Source organism: Eschrichtius robustus, chromosome X (genome assembly GCF_028021215.1).
Source record: "Eschrichtius robustus isolate mEscRob2 chromosome X, mEscRob2.pri, whole genome shotgun sequence".
NCBI classification, from domain to species: domain Eukaryota; kingdom Metazoa; phylum Chordata; class Mammalia; order Artiodactyla; family Eschrichtiidae; genus Eschrichtius; species Eschrichtius robustus.
Genome location: NC_090845.1, coordinates 90,916,547 through 90,923,598, shown reverse-complemented (window position 1 = coordinate 90,923,598; position 7,052 = coordinate 90,916,547).

Sequence of the window (7,052 nt, the reverse complement as noted above, 5' to 3'; positions counted from 1 at the left end):
CACTTGGGCAAATGAGTGTGTGTACAGTCCAGGGCTCTACTTTTGGCAGAAAGAAAATAAGGCAAGGGAGTTGAGGACCCTGATATTAAAATAGCAAAAAATAATGAATTTGGGGCTTGTATTCAAAACTACTACTTACTCTGGTCTGCCATGTGTGTGACATCTTCCTTCAAAAATGGAATTTGTGTAAGTTCTCAGACTATATATTTGAAAGCATTGTACAGAGCCTTCAATAAAGAATGTAAAGCCTGAACACAGGGGAATCTTTTGGGAAACATAAATGATTTCCTTCAACTGAAAAAACTTAGTAGACACTAATAATGTCAGTCTTACAAATATGCAGAAAGGCAATTCAACCATTAGATGCAGATTCTTTTAAAAGACGGACGGATATCTATAGAAGTGGTCACAAAAATTTCTAACTGGGGAAACCTTTTCCCAAACACACTCTTACTCATAACCGCAAAGTGGAATTCCCTGGTGGCCCAGTGGTTAGGACTCTGCGCTGTCACTGCTGAGGGTGCGGGTTTGACCCCTGGCTGGGGAACTAAGATTCCACAAGCCGCACAGCTTGGGAAGAAAAAAAAAAAAAAAATATATATATATATATATATATTTATTTATATATATATATATATATATATATATATATATATATATATATATATATATATATATATATATATATATATATATATATGGCATAACCGCAAAGTGAAGCTGCTTTGATTGAAGGTGCTGTGGAACACACAGAACCAACCCATGCACCCTCCCCTGATCCTCTGCGGTGCCTTCTGAAGCATTTTCAGATAATCCTAGAAGTCAAGGAAACACAGATTGAAAACCCCTGTCCTGGGGTACAGCATCTCACTGGTATACTAGAAATGGGTTATAGGTGTGTCAGAGATACTGCTTCCCTCAATGCTCGGAGTAGTTGCAGCAGGGAATGCAACAGTGGCTCCAGCTAGAGTCACTGGGGCTGATGCGTTTAATGGAGAGCAAATGTACAAATATGATCATTTTCTATGTGTGCCATTACATGATAAAGATTGGGGGGCACTGATCTAGAGAACAGAACTATTCAGTATATAGCCATGGATATAAAATAATGGTTCTGGTGTTCTTGTGTGACTCAGAAACTGGTTCTGAAAGTAGTTTCAATGTTTCAAACAATTACAGCATAAGTGTAGGGCTTTCCATGGGGGCCACTGTAAAGAATAATATTCATGGGCGCTTACATTTTGATGTTTGTTAAGTACAGTCAATCTCATATCATATTGTCATATTGTATAGAATCAAGATAGTTCTGATAAAAGATTAATGCTTCATATTCTTAAAACACAATAGCATAGCTATACATGAAAGTTACATAATATTTCATGGGCCTAGAGGAGTGTACTGTACTCTCTCCAATGCAACATTCACTTTCCATTGTCATGTTAAAATGACATTCCATCATCAAGGAAAGGGATTAGCACTTTCTTGATTCAAAGAATGCACCTGGAAACACATTTCATTCTGCATTACTATTCCTCCCAACCATTGCTAACATACTAGGCATTTTGTCTATTCTTGACATATTTTAGAGTTTTCGCAAAGTACCTAACTGGGCTGTGGGGAGTAGAATAGCAAGTCTCCCCTGCCCAGATGGAGGATTAACAACTTCTGGAGAAAAAAATTTCTACCGCACGCTTTTATACTGTGCTTTATTTTGAATACTACAACCTGAGAACAGCCAAGTTTAGTTTGCTAAATGTTCAACATGCACAACAAACATTTTGCAAGTTTCTGGAGTTCTCCTCTCCTTCAGGGAAACCTTGGCAATGAGTATTGAGAGGGATTTGGCACCTCTAGGAAAGAGGTAGCCAGAGCTTCTTTCAGATTTGCTGACAGGGTACATAACACTGTCCAGCTGAGAGTAGGTGTCCAGAGATAAGCTAAGAGGGTCCTATGAACTCTTAAGGCAAAATCTGCACGTTGGTTTACTGAAGACTTTTTATCAACTCATGATTATGATGCTGTTTTGAAGCTTATTTTATAAAATAATGACCAATCTCTTTAATCTGAAGAACTTAAAATATTTATATAATCTTTATAAGGCTATAACTGGAAAGCAGTTTTGCTCACTGCAAAGCTTGTGCTTGTCTCAATAATAATAACCCCCATTGTCTTGAGTTGTACTTGCATGTACATATCAGTTTCCAGTCTACTGACTGTGGTTGTTGCCTAAGGGTGGGTCCGTAAGAGAGTTCAGGACCTAAACTCTGTAATACAATGTCAGCAAGCTAAACTCTTCACTCTTCTGTTTTAAATTTAGTTCACAAAGTGTAAAGTGGTACAACTTTTCTGGTTGTCAGTTGGTGGTACTTGTCGGGGCTTGAATCTGGAGATCATATGGGAGGGGCAGCAATGAGGGGGCATGAGTAAAATAGGCAAAGTGATGCATGCATGTATATACTCCACTCCTTCTCCCACTAGGTGACAGGGCCCATCCTTACATCCCTAGAATTAACCCAATGGAATATAGAGGTGTGATTCAATTGTCACATTCATATACAGAATATTATGTAACCTTTAAAATGTTATAAATAAAACAGAGATGATTTTTCTGCCTCTGAGGATAGCAACGATTGAAAATATTGATACTGAATGCTGACAAGAATATGAAGAAATAGACATTCATGCACCATGGGTTGAGGGGATATATTTTGAAGGTCAGTGAGCAAATGTATGTAAAAATTTGAAAATATCCATGAGAAGAAGAAAAGCAGCCCTTGACATCCAGGAGCTGGCCCAGCATTCACAGCTAAGCCTTGGTGTTCTCTTGTCAAATATAAACAATTTCACAGAACATTAACATCCGATAAGGCCACTCTGCGACTGTGATATATCAAGACAAAAACTAGCTTACTCTGTAATCATGTATGAACACAGAGAAACATTGTCCCAATCACAAAAATGGCCAAATATCCTCCTATTCTGGCTAACATAAGTGGCTGCTGCTTCTTTACCTATCACAACTTCAGCCTTGACCTAGTCTTCCCCATTTGTAGAACAAGATTTATTTAGATACCAAATCATAGAATTACAGTTGACCCCTGAAAAACATGGGGGTTAGCGGTGCTGACCCTCCATGCAGTTGAAAATCTGCGTATAACTTTACAGTCGGCCCTCCCTATATGTGACTCTACATCCACGGATTCAACCAACCATAATCATGTAGTACTGTAGCACTATTTATTGAAAAAAATCCACTCAGTTCAAATCCATGTTCTTCAAGGGTCTACTGTACTCATATTTCCTGACAGCTTTCAATCTACAGCAAAGCCTCACTTCCTTAAACCCTCCTCCAAATCACCTAACACAAGTCCTAATCCTAAAATAAGTTGTTTCTAAAACCCCATTATTGAAGCACCCCATGATTCCCCATGGTGTGTGTTCTTCCTCTCTACAACCTAACTTGTTCAAATATTGGTGGTTTTGGCTGGAGGGCATTGCCATTCATGATCTTTGACAAAGTGGTTCTATTTCAAGGAATTTGTCATACAGAAATATTCAAACAGGCATGAAGACATAAACAATGATGCATCACTTTTCACAGAAGAAAGAATATAAGAGTATGCTAAAGAATAAGAATATGAAAGAATAAACGAATAAGTATGTTGCATAAAAACTATAAAATGCTGCTGAGAGAAATTAAAGGAGACCTAAATAAACAGAAGATTCAATATTGTTAAGATGTCAGTTCTCCCCAAATTTATCTACTGATTCAAAGCTATCCCAATCAAAATCCCGGCTGGAGTTTTTGTAGAAAGGGACAAGCTGACTCTAAAATTCATATGGAAAAGCACGAGTAAGAATAACCCAAATAACTGAAAAATAATAGAGGACTCACGCTGCCTGATTTCAAGACATTATAAAGCTACAGTAATCAAGACAATGTAGCATTGTAATGAAGATACACAAGTAGATCAATGGAACAGAATAAAGAGTCCAGAAACAGACCCATTACATACAGAGACAACTGATTTTTGACAAAGTTGCAAAGGCAACTCAGTGGAGAAAGAAGAGTCTTTTAAGCAAGTGATACTGTACCAACTGGATATCACTATGTCAAAATTGAACTTCAACCTATATATAAGGTGTACCATATATAAAAAACTCAAAATGGATCATAGACCTAAATATGAAACCTAAAACTGTAAAACTTTTAGAATATAGGATACGATCTTTATGACCTTGGTTAGGCAACAATTTCTTATATTTAACACAAAAACACAATTGGTAAAAGAATTGTCCTTCATTAAAATTAAAAAGTTCTTCTTTCCAAAAGACATTTTTAAGAGAATAAAAAGACAATCCACAGACTGGGAGAAAATATTTGTAAAACATATATCTAATAATACACTTATATCAAGTATATATAAAGAACTCTTTAAAATTGACAATAAAAAGGAACCACTCAATTTAAAAAAATGGGGCAAAATATTTATACCTACTTCACCCAATATATATGGATGGCAAATATGCATATGAAAAGATGTTCAACATCATTAGTGATTAGCGAAGTGCAAATGAGAACCACAATGAGATATGGCTAAAATTAAAAGACCAGCCACACCAAGCGTTAGCAAGGATATGGAGGAATCAGAACTCTCATGCACTGCTGTGGGAATGTAATATGGTACAACCATTTTGGAAAATGTAAAAGTTAAATGTATACCTCCCATATGACCCAGCCATCCCACTCCTAGGTAGTTATCCAAGAGAAAAGCAAATGTCCATACAAACAGTTCTACAAGAAACAGTTGTAGCAGCTTTATTTGCAGTAGCTCAAATCTGGAAAAAACCCAAATGCCCATCAACAGATGAATGGATAAACTGTGCAAACTGTGGTATAGACATATAGTAGAATACTACTTGGCAATAAAAAGCAATGAACTATTGACACACAAAACAACATAGATGGATCTCATATAATTATGCTGAGTGAAAGAAGCGAGATCCCCTTCCCTCCAAAAGAATATATGCTGTATGATTCCTTTTATGTAAAACTACAGAAAATGAAAATGATTCTATATTGTCAGAAAGCAGATCAGTGGTTGTTTGGGGACAAAATAGGGAGAGGTGGGAAGGAGGCATTACAAAGGGGCATGAAGAAACTTTTCGGGGTGATGGGTATGTTTGCTATCTTGATTGTGGTGATGGTTTCATGTCTGTATACATATGTTAAAACTTACCAAACTGTATACTTTAAATATGTATGGTTTGAGGTATGTCAATTATATCTCAATAAAGCTATTAAATAAAAGCATGTGGTAGATCTGTATAATACTAAATTGGAAAGATAACCGAAAAGACAAAAAGGCAAGTTGCAGAATACTGTAGTTCTATTTCTGCAAGAGAATAAATTTATGTATATTCTTTATTAAGATGATATGCAATGAAAGATTAGGGCACTATGCACCAAATGTTAACATAGGAAAAACATTAAGAGATTCAAAAATATTTGTAGAAGCCTATTTATTGATATGGAAAGATGGTCACAATATACAGTTAGTGGGAGGAAAGGCAAGTTACAAACAGTATTTACAGTATGATCTTGTTTTAATTTCTTAACTGTTTAAAAATCTCCCAATATTTTTACACACTGAAACATTCTCTTCAGCTCAGACCAGGGGTTGTAATTCCTACCCTGAGTCTTAGAAAACACAGCTATAGCCCAAGTCCTGGGAATGCTTTCTGGACCATAGACTTCCAGGAACCACTATCATGTAGATTGAGGCAGCAGCTCCTCTCCTAGCTTTCCTGTTTTGTGTTGATGAAGCTGCAGTTCTGGGCCTGGGCCTAAATTTCTCCAATTAAGTTTATCCTGTACAGTTTTAGCTGGTACAAATGCAGAGTAGGCTTGCCTACTAGTAAAAGATAGAACCGTTTATCTTTTCATATGACACACAGGAGGATAAATTATAAATGGTAAACAAATTAAGGTATAATTTTGCAAGGAGGAAAAAAGCAATTATCTTTTAAACTGTAAGGTATGAAAACAATGTACAGAATGATTCCAGTTCTTTATTGAAGAAGATAGGAAGGACACATAGCAAATTTCAGTTGTTTGACTCCAAATCTACATCTCATTCATTCACCAGTTTTGGGCACCTCCTGTTTCCCAGACACTGCCAGTTCAAATCCATACACTCATCCCAGACTTTTCTTCTGACTCCAGCAAGGTTTAGCCAAATGCCCAATGGACATCTGCATTTAGAGGAAGTTAAGAATTTCAAGACTGGCAGGGACATTATCTACAGCAAAATTGAATCATTAAAACCAGTCTGTGAGCCTTGAAGGCCGCCACACAAAAAAGTGGAAGAGGACTATAAGGTAGTGCAATAAGAGCGGGTTTTGGTATCAGACAAAACAGCTATGCCACACTTTCCTGCTGTGGGAATCTAGGAATAAGTATTCAACCTCCTTAACTGCCATTGGAGGCAATCCAGAATAACGAGTTATAATCATAAAAAAAAATACCAGTACATAGCTCAGAGAACCATTGTTGAGAAGAAGAAACCTGTAAAATATAATGCCAACACAGTATCTGACATGAGTAGGTACTCAGGAAATGTTTCCTCCCTACATCTACCTCCTTTCTCTTCTGCAAGATGACTTGACATAAATGAAATAGCCTAACAATTTAAGAGTTATAAATGTCATAGCAAAATAAAAGATGAATATTACATTTTATCTGAGATTCAGGGCCATTTGTGTGTTGTAGAATGAGTTATCTGATGCAGGTAGAATAGGGGAAAAACAGTAATTCCTTTTACATTAAACAGCTGGTAGCAACCCTGCTTTCTTTATGTATTGAGAGTGCACATTTGGCAATGAGTGTGTGTGTATACATATACGTGCATGTGTGTGTACTGTTAGATATCTTTTTGTGTGTATATGCTTTGTTTCTACAACTAGATTATAAATTCAAGAATATTATCTTTTTAAATCATTTGAAGCTGCAAATGGATCTAAGCAGATACTAATGAAAAGTTAGCTTACTT